Source organism: Antechinus flavipes, chromosome X (assembly GCF_016432865.1).
Source record: "Antechinus flavipes isolate AdamAnt ecotype Samford, QLD, Australia chromosome X, AdamAnt_v2, whole genome shotgun sequence".
In the NCBI taxonomy this organism is placed as follows: domain Eukaryota; kingdom Metazoa; phylum Chordata; class Mammalia; order Dasyuromorphia; family Dasyuridae; genus Antechinus; species Antechinus flavipes.
This window is the reverse complement of record NC_067404.1, coordinates 54,500,781-54,510,465: the sequence shown is the minus strand read 5'-3', so window position 1 is coordinate 54,510,465 and position 9,685 is coordinate 54,500,781.

The window sequence follows — 9,685 nt, the reverse complement described above, 5'->3', positions numbered from 1 at the left end:
ACAAAAGCTCCTACCTTTAGAGCTACAAGAGACCTCTGAGGCCTTTTAGAGCAATACCTTCTTTTTACAGACAAAGAAACTGAGCACACAAAAAATTACTTGCCCAAAGGCACACAAAAGCTCCCAGCTCTAGGCCTACAAGGGACCTCTTGAAGCCTTTAGTTCAATCCCCCTTTTTTTAATTAAAGGTTTCTTTTCACAACATATGCATGGATAATTCTTCAACATTAACCCTTGCAAAACCTTGTTTTTCAATTTTCATGCCCTTCCCCCACTCTTCCCCTTCATGGCAAGAAATCCAATATATGTTATATACACATGGTAGAAATGCATGTTAAATGCCATATATGCTTACATATTTATATAATTATCTTGTGGCAAAAGAAAAATCAAATCAAACAGGAAAAACTGAGAAAGAAAATAACGAGCAAACAACAACAACAACAACAACAAAAAAAAAGAAAATGCTATGTTACGATTCCCACTAAGTTCCCACAGTCCTCTCTGGGTGTAGCTGGCTCTCTCCATCACAAGACTATAACATATGATCTCATTCAACTAATTGTTGGAAAGAGCCACGCCCATTAGAATTGATCATCATATAATCTTCTGGTTGCCATGAATAGTAATCTCCTAGTCCTGCTCGTTTCACTCAGCATCAGTTCCTGTAAGTCTCCCCAGGCCGCTCTGTATTCATCCTGCTGGTTGTTTCTTACAGAACAATAATATTCCATAACATTCATATACCGGAACTTATTCAGCCATTCTCCAGCTGATGGGCATCCACTCAGTTTCCAATTACTGGCCACTACAGAGGGCTGCCACAAACAGTTTTGCACATACGGGTCCCTTTCCCTCCTTTAAGATCTCTTTGGGATACAGGCCCAGTAGTAACACTGCTGGATCAAAGGGTAGGCACAGTTTTATGAAAGCTTTGGGCATAGTTCCAATTAATCCACTCTTTTTATAGAAGAAGAAACCGAGACCCAACTAATTTGGGTAATTAATTACCCAAAGTCACACAAAAACTCCCAGCTCTAGAGCCAGAAGGGGTCTCTGAGGACTTTAGTTCAATCCATTCTTTGTACAGAGAAAGAAACTGAGTCACAGGAAAAATTACTTGAACAAAGTCTCACAAAAGCTCCTTGCTCTACAGCTACAAGGGACCTCTAAGGCCTTTTAGTTCAATCCCATTTTTTCTTACAGAGAAAGAAACTGAGTCACAGGAAAAATTGTTTGCCCATTCATACAAAATTTCCTTGCTCTAGGGCAGGAAGGGATCTCTCAGACCTTTTAGTTCAAGCCCCACTTTTTACAGAGGAGAAAACTAAGACACAGGAAAAATGACTTGCCTAAGATCACAAAAGCTCCTACCTGTAGAGCTACAAGGGACCTCTGAGACCTCGCATTTTTACATATAAAAAAGAAATTGTAATTTATACTTTAACATACTTAATATGTATGGGTCAACCTGCCATCGGGGGGAGGGGATGAAGGGAAGGAGGGGAAAAATTGAAACAAAAGGTTTGGCAATTGTCAATGCTGTAAAATTACCCATGCATATAATTTGTAAATAGAAACCTATAATAAAAAAAAAAGAAATTGAAGCACAGGAAAAATTAATTACCCACAGTTACACAAAAGCCCCTGCCTGGCCCTAGAGCTGAAAGGGACCTTTGAGGCCTTTTGGATCAGTCCCCTCTTTTCACAGAGAAAGAAACTGAGCCATAGGAAAAATTACTTACCCAAAGTCACACAAACAACTCCTAGCTGTAAAGTTCAAAGACAGCTCTGAGAAGTTTTAGTTCAGTCCCCTTTTTTTACATAGGAGGAAACTGAGGCACTGGAAAAAATTACTTGCCCTAGATCACAAACATTCCTAGCTCTTCAACTAGAAGGAATCTCTCAGACCTTTTAGTTCAAATCCCTTTTTGCATAGAAAGAAACCGAGTCACAGGAAAAATTGTTTGCCCAGAATCACACAAAACATCCTTGCTCTAGAGCTGGAAGGGATCTCTAAGGCATTTTAGTGCAATCCCCTCTTTTTACAGAGAAAGAAACTAAATCACAAGAAAAATTACTTACTTAAAGTCAAACAAAAACTCCTACCTCTAGAGTTCAAAGGGACCTCTGAGGACTTTTAGTACAGTCACCCTGTTTTTACAGAGGAGGAAACTGAGACACAGGAAAAATGACTTGCCCAAAGTCACGCAAAAGTTCCTAGCTTTAGAGCTAGGAGGGACCTCTGAGACCATTTAGTTCAATCCCCTCTTTTTACAAAGAAACTAAGAAACGGAAATATTACTTACCCAAAGTCACACAAAAGTTCCTACCTCTAGAGCTACAAGGAACCTCTGAGACTTTTTAGTTCAATCCCCTGTTTTTACAGAGGGAGAAATTGAGACAAAAGGAAAAATCACTTGCCCCAAGTAGTACAAAATCTCCTTGCTCTAAAGGTACAAGGGACCTCTGAGACTTTTTAGTTCAATCTCCTCTTTTTACAGAGGGAGAAATCGAGGCGACAGGAAAAATTTCTTGTCCAAAGTCACACCAAAACTCCAGCTCTAGAACTAGAAGGGATTTCTGAGGCATTTTAGTTCAGTCCTCTCATTCTACAGCAAAAGAAATAGAGGTACAGGAAGCATTAATAACCCAAAGTCACAAAAAAGCTCCTAGGTCTGGAGCTACAGGAGACCTTTCAGGCCTCTTACTACAATCTCCACTTTTTACAGAGGAGGAAACTGAAGACACAGAAAAATTACTTGCTCCAGATCACAAATGCTCCTGTTTCATCAACTAGAAGGAATCGCTCAGATCTTTTAGTTCAATCCCCTTTTTGCATAGAAAGGAATCAAGAGGCAGGAAAAATTATACAAAGTCACACAAAAGCTCCTTCCTCTATGGGTAGAAGACTTTTAGTTCAATCCTGACTTTTCACAGAGAAACTGAGACACAGGAAAAATGACTTGCCCAAAGTTCAATCCCCTCTTTTTACAGAGAAAGAAATTAAGCCATAGGAAAAATAGCTTGCTTAAAATCACACAAAAGATCCTAGCTCTAAAGCTAGAAGGGACCTCTAAAACCTTTTAGTTCAATCCTTGTTTTACAGAGAAAGAAACTGAGACACAGGAAAAAGTACTTAGGCAAAGTCATACAAAATCTCTTAGCTCTAGAGCTACAAGGGATGTCTGAGATCTTTTAATTCAATCCCCTCTTTTTATTAAAAAAATTTTGAGTCACAGGAAAAAATTACTTAACCAAAATCAGCCAAAAGCTCCTAGCTCTACAGCAACAAGGGACCTCTGAAATGTTTCAGTGCATTTCCCTCTTTTCACTGAGGAAGAAACTGAGTCACTGGAAAAATGACTTGCCCAAAGTTCAACCCTCTTTTTTCACAGAGAAAGAAACTGAGCCATAATTAAAATACCTTACTTAAAGTCACCCAAAAAATCCTAGCTCTAAAGCTAGAAGAGACCTCTGAGGCTTTTTAGTTCAATTCCCTCTTTTTTTTTTTAACCAAAAAAAAAAAAAAGAAAAGAAAAAGAAATTGAAGTACAGGAAAAATTATTTAAAGTCAAACAGAAGCTCCTAGCTTTAGAGTACAAAGGAACCTCCCCTCTTTTTACTGAGGAGGAAAAATCAGACACAGGACAAATTGCTTGCTCAAGGCAACACAAAAGCTCCTATCTCTAGAGTTAGAAGGGAACGCTGAGGTCTTTGGGTGCAATGCCCTCCTTGTACAGAGGAGGAAACTGAGACACAGGAAAAATGACTTGCCCAAAGTCACTCAAAAGCTCCTAGCTTTAAAGTTAGAAGGGACCTCTGAGACCTTTTAGTTCAATCCCTTTGTTTTACAGAGAAAGAAATTGAGACACAGGAAAAAGTACTTAGGAAAAGTCACAAAATCTCTTAGCTCTACAGCTACAGGGCATGTCTGAGGTTGTTTATTTCAATTCCCTCTTTTTATAGAAAAAGAAATTGAGGCACGAAAAATGACTTGCCCAAACAAAAGTTCCTAGCTTTAAAACTAGAAAGGATCTCTCAGACCTTTTAGTTCAATCATGTCTTTTTTTTTTACAAAGAAAAAAAAAAGGAAGAAAGAAAGAAATTGAGGCAAAGGAAAAATTACTTACCCAAAGTCACACAGAAGTTCCTAGCTCTAGAGTTTGAAGGGGCCTCTGAGGAGTTTTACACCAATCCCCTCTTTTATATATTAAAAAAAAAAGAGGTACAGGAAAAATTAATTACCCAAAGTCACACAGAAGCACCATAGCTCTAGAGTTCCAGGGACCTCTAAGGAGTTCTACTTAAATCCCCTCTTTTTACAGTGAAGGAAACTGACACTCAGGAAAAATTACTAGCTCAAAGTAACACAAAAGCTCCTAGATCTAGAGTTACAAGGGACCCCGGAGACTTTGTAGTTCAATCCCATTTTCACAGAGGTGGAAACTGAGACACAGGAAAAATGACTTGCCCAAAGTTCAACTCTCTTTTTTCATAAAGAAACTGAGCCATAATTAAAATATCTTGCTTAGTCACTCAAAAAATCCTAGCTCTAAAGCTAGAAGAGACCTCTAAGACCTTTTAGTTCAATCCCTTCTTTTTATAGAAAAGGAAACAGAGGCCCAGGAAAAATTACTTACCCATAGTCACACAAAAGCTCCTGGCTCTAGAGCACCAAGTGACCTCTGAGATCTTTTAGTGCAACCTCCTCTCTTTACTGAAGAGAAAGTGAGACGCAGGAAAAATTATTTGTCCAAGGTCAAACAAAAGCTCCTGGCTCCAAGTTAGAAGGGACCTCTGAGGTCTTTTAGTTCAATGCCCTCTTTTTACAGAAGAGAAAACTCAGACAAGAAAAATTACCTGCCCAAGATCACAAAAGCTTTTAGCTCCAGATAATTCCTTTTAGTTCACATTCCTCTTTTTACGGAGAAAGAAACTGAGATACAGGAAAAGTACTTCAGAACTTTTAGTTCAATCCCCTCTTGTTGCAGAAGAGGAAATTTAGGCACAGGAAAAATTATTTACCAAAAAAATCACCCAAAATCTCCTAGCTCTAGAGCTACAAGGGATGTCTGAGATCTTTTAGTTCAATCTGCTCTTTTTACAGAAAAAGAAATGGAGGCACAAAAAAAATTACTTACCCAAAATCACACAAAAGCTCCTAGTTCTAGAGCACCAAGTGACCTCTGAGGTCTTTTAGTGCAACCCCCTCTCTTTACTGAAGAGAAAGTGAGACACAGGAAAAATCACTTGTCCAAGGTCAAACTGGCTCCAGAGCTAGAAGGGACCTCTGAGGTCTTTTACTTCAGTCCCCTCTTTTTACAGAGAAAATAACTGAGTCACAGGAAAAATTACTTCCCTAAAGTCACCCAAAAGCTCCCAGCTCTAGAGCTAGAAAAGATCTCGCAGACCTTTTATATCAATCCCCTCTTTTTGCATAGAAACAAATTGAAACATAGGAAAAATTACTTGCCCAAAGACACACAAAGCTAGCTAAAGAGCTAGAAGGGACCTCTGAGGCCTTTTAGTTCAATCCTCTCTTTTTACAAAGAAGGAAACTGAGGCACAGGAAAATTACTTCCCTAAATTCACACAAAAGCTCTTAGGTCTAGGGGTAGAAGGGACCTCTCAGGCCTTTTAGTTCAATCCTCCCTTTTAACAGGGGGAGAAATTGAGGCCCAGGAAAAATTACTTACACAAAGTCACTCAGTTAACTCCTAGCTCTAGAGTTAGAATGGACCTCTGAGACCTCTGAGGTTCAATCCCTACTTTTTGACCAAAAAAAAAAAAAAAAGAAATCGAGTTACAGGAAAAATGACTTGCCCCAAGTAATACAAAATCTCCTTGCTCTAGAGCTACAAGAGACCTCAGAGATTTTTTAGTGCAATTCCCTCTTTTTACTGAGGAGGAAAACTAAGACACAAGAAAATTGCTTGCTCAAAGTAACACAAAAGCTCCTCCCTCTAGAGCTAGAAGGGACTTCCGAGGCCTTTTAGTTCACTCCCTTTGTTTTACAGTGAAAGAAACTGAGACACAGGAAAAAGTACTTAGGCAAAGTCACCCAAAATCTCTTAGCTCTAGAGCTACAAGGGATGTCTGAGATCTTTTAGTTCAATCCCCTCTTTTGCAGAAGAGGAAATTGAGGCACAGGAAAAATTATTTACCAAAAAATCACACATAATTCCTAGGTCTAGAGCAACAAGAGACTTCTGAGGTCTTTTAGTATAATTCCCTCTTTTTACTGAGGAGGAAACTGAGTCACTGGAAAAATTACTTGCCCAAAGTCACAAAAAAGTTCCTTGCTCTAGATCTACAAGCGACCTCTGAGGCTTTTTAGTTCAATTCTGTCTTTAAAAAAAAGAAAAGAAAAAGAAAGAAATTGATATACAGGAAAAATTACTTCAAGTCAAACAAAAGCTCCTAGCTTTAGAGTTCAAAGGGACCTCCCCTCTTTTTACAGAGAAGGAAACTGAGATACAAGAAAAATGACTTGCCCAAAGTCACTCAAAAGCTCCTAGCTTTGAAGTTAGAAGGGACCTCTGAGACTTTTTAGTTCAATCCTCCCTTTTTACAGAGGAAACAACTGAGTCACAGGAAAAATTACTTAACCAAAGTCACCTAGAGCTCCCAGCTCTAGAGCTACAAGGGACCTCTGAGGCCTTTTAGAGCAATACCTTCCTTTTACACAGGAGGAAACTGAGACACAGGAAAAACAATTCCCCAGGGTTCAATCCCCTCTTTTCACAGAGAAAGAAACTGAAGCACAGGAAAATTGACTTACACAAAGTCACACAAAAGCTCCTAGCCCTAAAGCTAGAAAGGACCTATGGGGCCTTTTAGTTCAATCTCCTCCTTTTACAGAGAAGGAGACTGAGACACAGGAAAAATTACTTGCCCAAAGTCACACAAAAGTTCCTCGATCTAGAGCAACAAGGAACCTCTGAGGAGTTTTAATCTAAACGCCTCTTTTTTACAAAAAGAAAAAATTGAGGCACAGGAAAAATGACTTATCCAAAGTTGTACAGAAGCTCCCTAGCTCTAGAGTTCCAGGGACTTCTAAGGAGTTCTATTTAAATCCCCTCTTTTTACAGAGAAGGAAACTGAGATACAGGAAAAATTACTTGCCCAAAGTTCAATCCCCTCTTTTTACAGAAAAGGAAACAGAGGCACAGGAAAAATTACTTACCCAAAGTCACATAAAAGCTCCTAGCTCTAGATCAAAAAAGACCTCTGAGGCCTCTGAGGTTCCATCCCCACTTTTTGACCAAAAAAAAAGGAAATTGAGGTACAGGAAAAATGACTTGCCCCATGTAACACAAAAGCTCCTAGCTCTAGAGTTACAAGAGACTGAGACCTTTTAGTTCAATCCCATCATTTTGCAGAGGAAGAAACTGAGACACAGGAAAAAATACTTTGGCAAAGTCACACAAAATCTCTTATCTCTGGAGCTACAAGGGATGTCTGAGATCTTTTAGTTCAATCCCCTCTTTTTACAGAAAAAGAAATTGAGCCACAGGAAAAATTACTTAACCAAAATCACACAAAAGCTCCTAGCTCTAGAGCAGCGAGGGACCTCTGAGGTCTTTTAGTGTGATAGTTTCTTCCTCAGTAAAAAGAAGATGAGTCTCTAGAACAATTACTTGCCCAAGATCACAAACACTCCTAGTTGGTCAGCTAGAAGGAATCTCTCAGACCTGTTTTGCATAGAAAGAAATTGAGGGAAATGAAAAATGACTTGCCCAAAATCACATAAAAGCTCCTTGTTCTAGAGCTACAAGTTCAATTCCCTCTTTTTCAAAAAAAAAGAAGAAGAAAGAAGAAGAAGAAAGAAGAAGAAGAAAGAAGAAGAAGAAAGAAGAAGAAAGAAGAAGAAGAAAGAAGAAGAAAGAAGAAGAAGAAAGAAGAAGAAAGAAGAAGAAAGAAGAAAGAAGAAGAAAGAAGAAGAAAGAAGAAGAAAGAAGAAGAAGAAAGAAGAAGAAGAAAGAAGAAGAAAGAAGAAGAAGAAAGAAGAAGAAGAAAGAAGAAGAAGAAAGAAGAAAGAAGAAGAAGGAAGAAGAAGAAGAAGGAAGAAGAAGAAGAAGAAAGAAGAAGAAGAAATTGCTGTTCAGGAAAAATTACTTACCCACAGTCAAACAGAAGCTCCTAGCTTTAAAGCTGGAAGGGACCTCTGAAGTCCTTTTTTAACAGAGAAGGAAACAGCCACAGGAAAAATTATTTCCTCAAAATAATACAAACGTTCCTAGCTCTAGAGCTAGAAGGGACCTCTGAGGCCTTTCAGTGCAATACCTTCTTTTTACAGAGGAGGAAACTGAGACACAGGAAAAATGACTTGGCCAAAATTCAATCCCTTCTTTCACAGATATAAAACTGAGCCATATGAAAAATGATTTGCCCAAAGTCACACAAAAGCTCCTACCTGCAGAGTAGACGAGATCTCTAATTCCTTTTAGTTCAGTCCCTTCTTTTTACAGAGAAAGGAACCGAGTCACAGGAAAAAGTACTTACACAAAGTCACACAAAAGCTCCTAGCTCTAGAGTTTGAAGGGACTTCTGAGGAGTTTAATTTCCATTCCTCCCTTTCTACAAATAAAAAAGTAACTGAGCTACAGGAGAAATTACTTGCCCCACACACATAACACAAATCTCCTTGCTCTAAAGGTAGAAGAAACCTCAGACTTTTTAGTTCAATCCCCTCCTTTTACAAAGAAAGAAACTGAGCCGTAGGAAAAATAATGCTGAAAGTTATACAAAAGCTACTGCCCCTAGACCTAGAAGCCACCTATGAGGCCCTTTAGTTCAATCCCCTCTTTTTACAAAGGAAACAACTGAGTAACAGGAAAAATTACTTACTCAAAGTCACAGAAAAGCTCCTAGACCTAGAGCTACAAAGGACTTCTGAGACTTTGTAGTTCAATCCTGTTTTCATAGAAGTAGAAACTGAGACACAGGAAAAATGACTTACCCAAAGTTCAATCCCCTCTTTTTACAGAGAAAGAAACTGAGCCATAGGAAAAATAGCTTGCTTAAAATCACACAAAAGATCCTAGCTCTAAAGCTAGAAGGGACCTCTAAAACCTTTTAGTTCAATCCTTGTTTTACAGAGAAAGAAACTGAGACACAGGAAAAAGTACTTAGGCAAAGTCTCCCAAAATCTCTTAGCTCTAGAGCTACAAGGGATGTCTGCGATCTTTTAGTTCAACCCCCTCTTTTTACAGAAAAAGAAATTGAGGCACAGGAAAAATTATTTACTCAAAATCACACAAAAGCTCCTCGCTCTAGAGCTACTAGGAACCTCTGAGGTCTTTTAGAGCAATACCTTCTTTTTACACAGGAGGAAACTGAGACACTGGAAAAACAATTCCCCAGGGTTCAATCCCCTCTTTTTACAGAGAAAAAAACTGAACCATAAGAAAAATGACTTATTGCTCTTGGATAGGCCGAGCGAATATAATAAAGATGACAATACTCCCTAAACTGATCTATTTATTTAGTGCTATACCAATCAGACTTCCAAGAAAATATTTTAATGATCTAGAAAAAATAACAACTAAATTCATATGGAAGAACAAAAGGTCGAGAATCTCAAGGGAATTAATGAAGAAAAAAAAATCAAATGAAGGTGGCCTAGTTGTACCTGATCTAAAATATATTATAAAGCAGCAGTCATCAAAACCATTTGGTA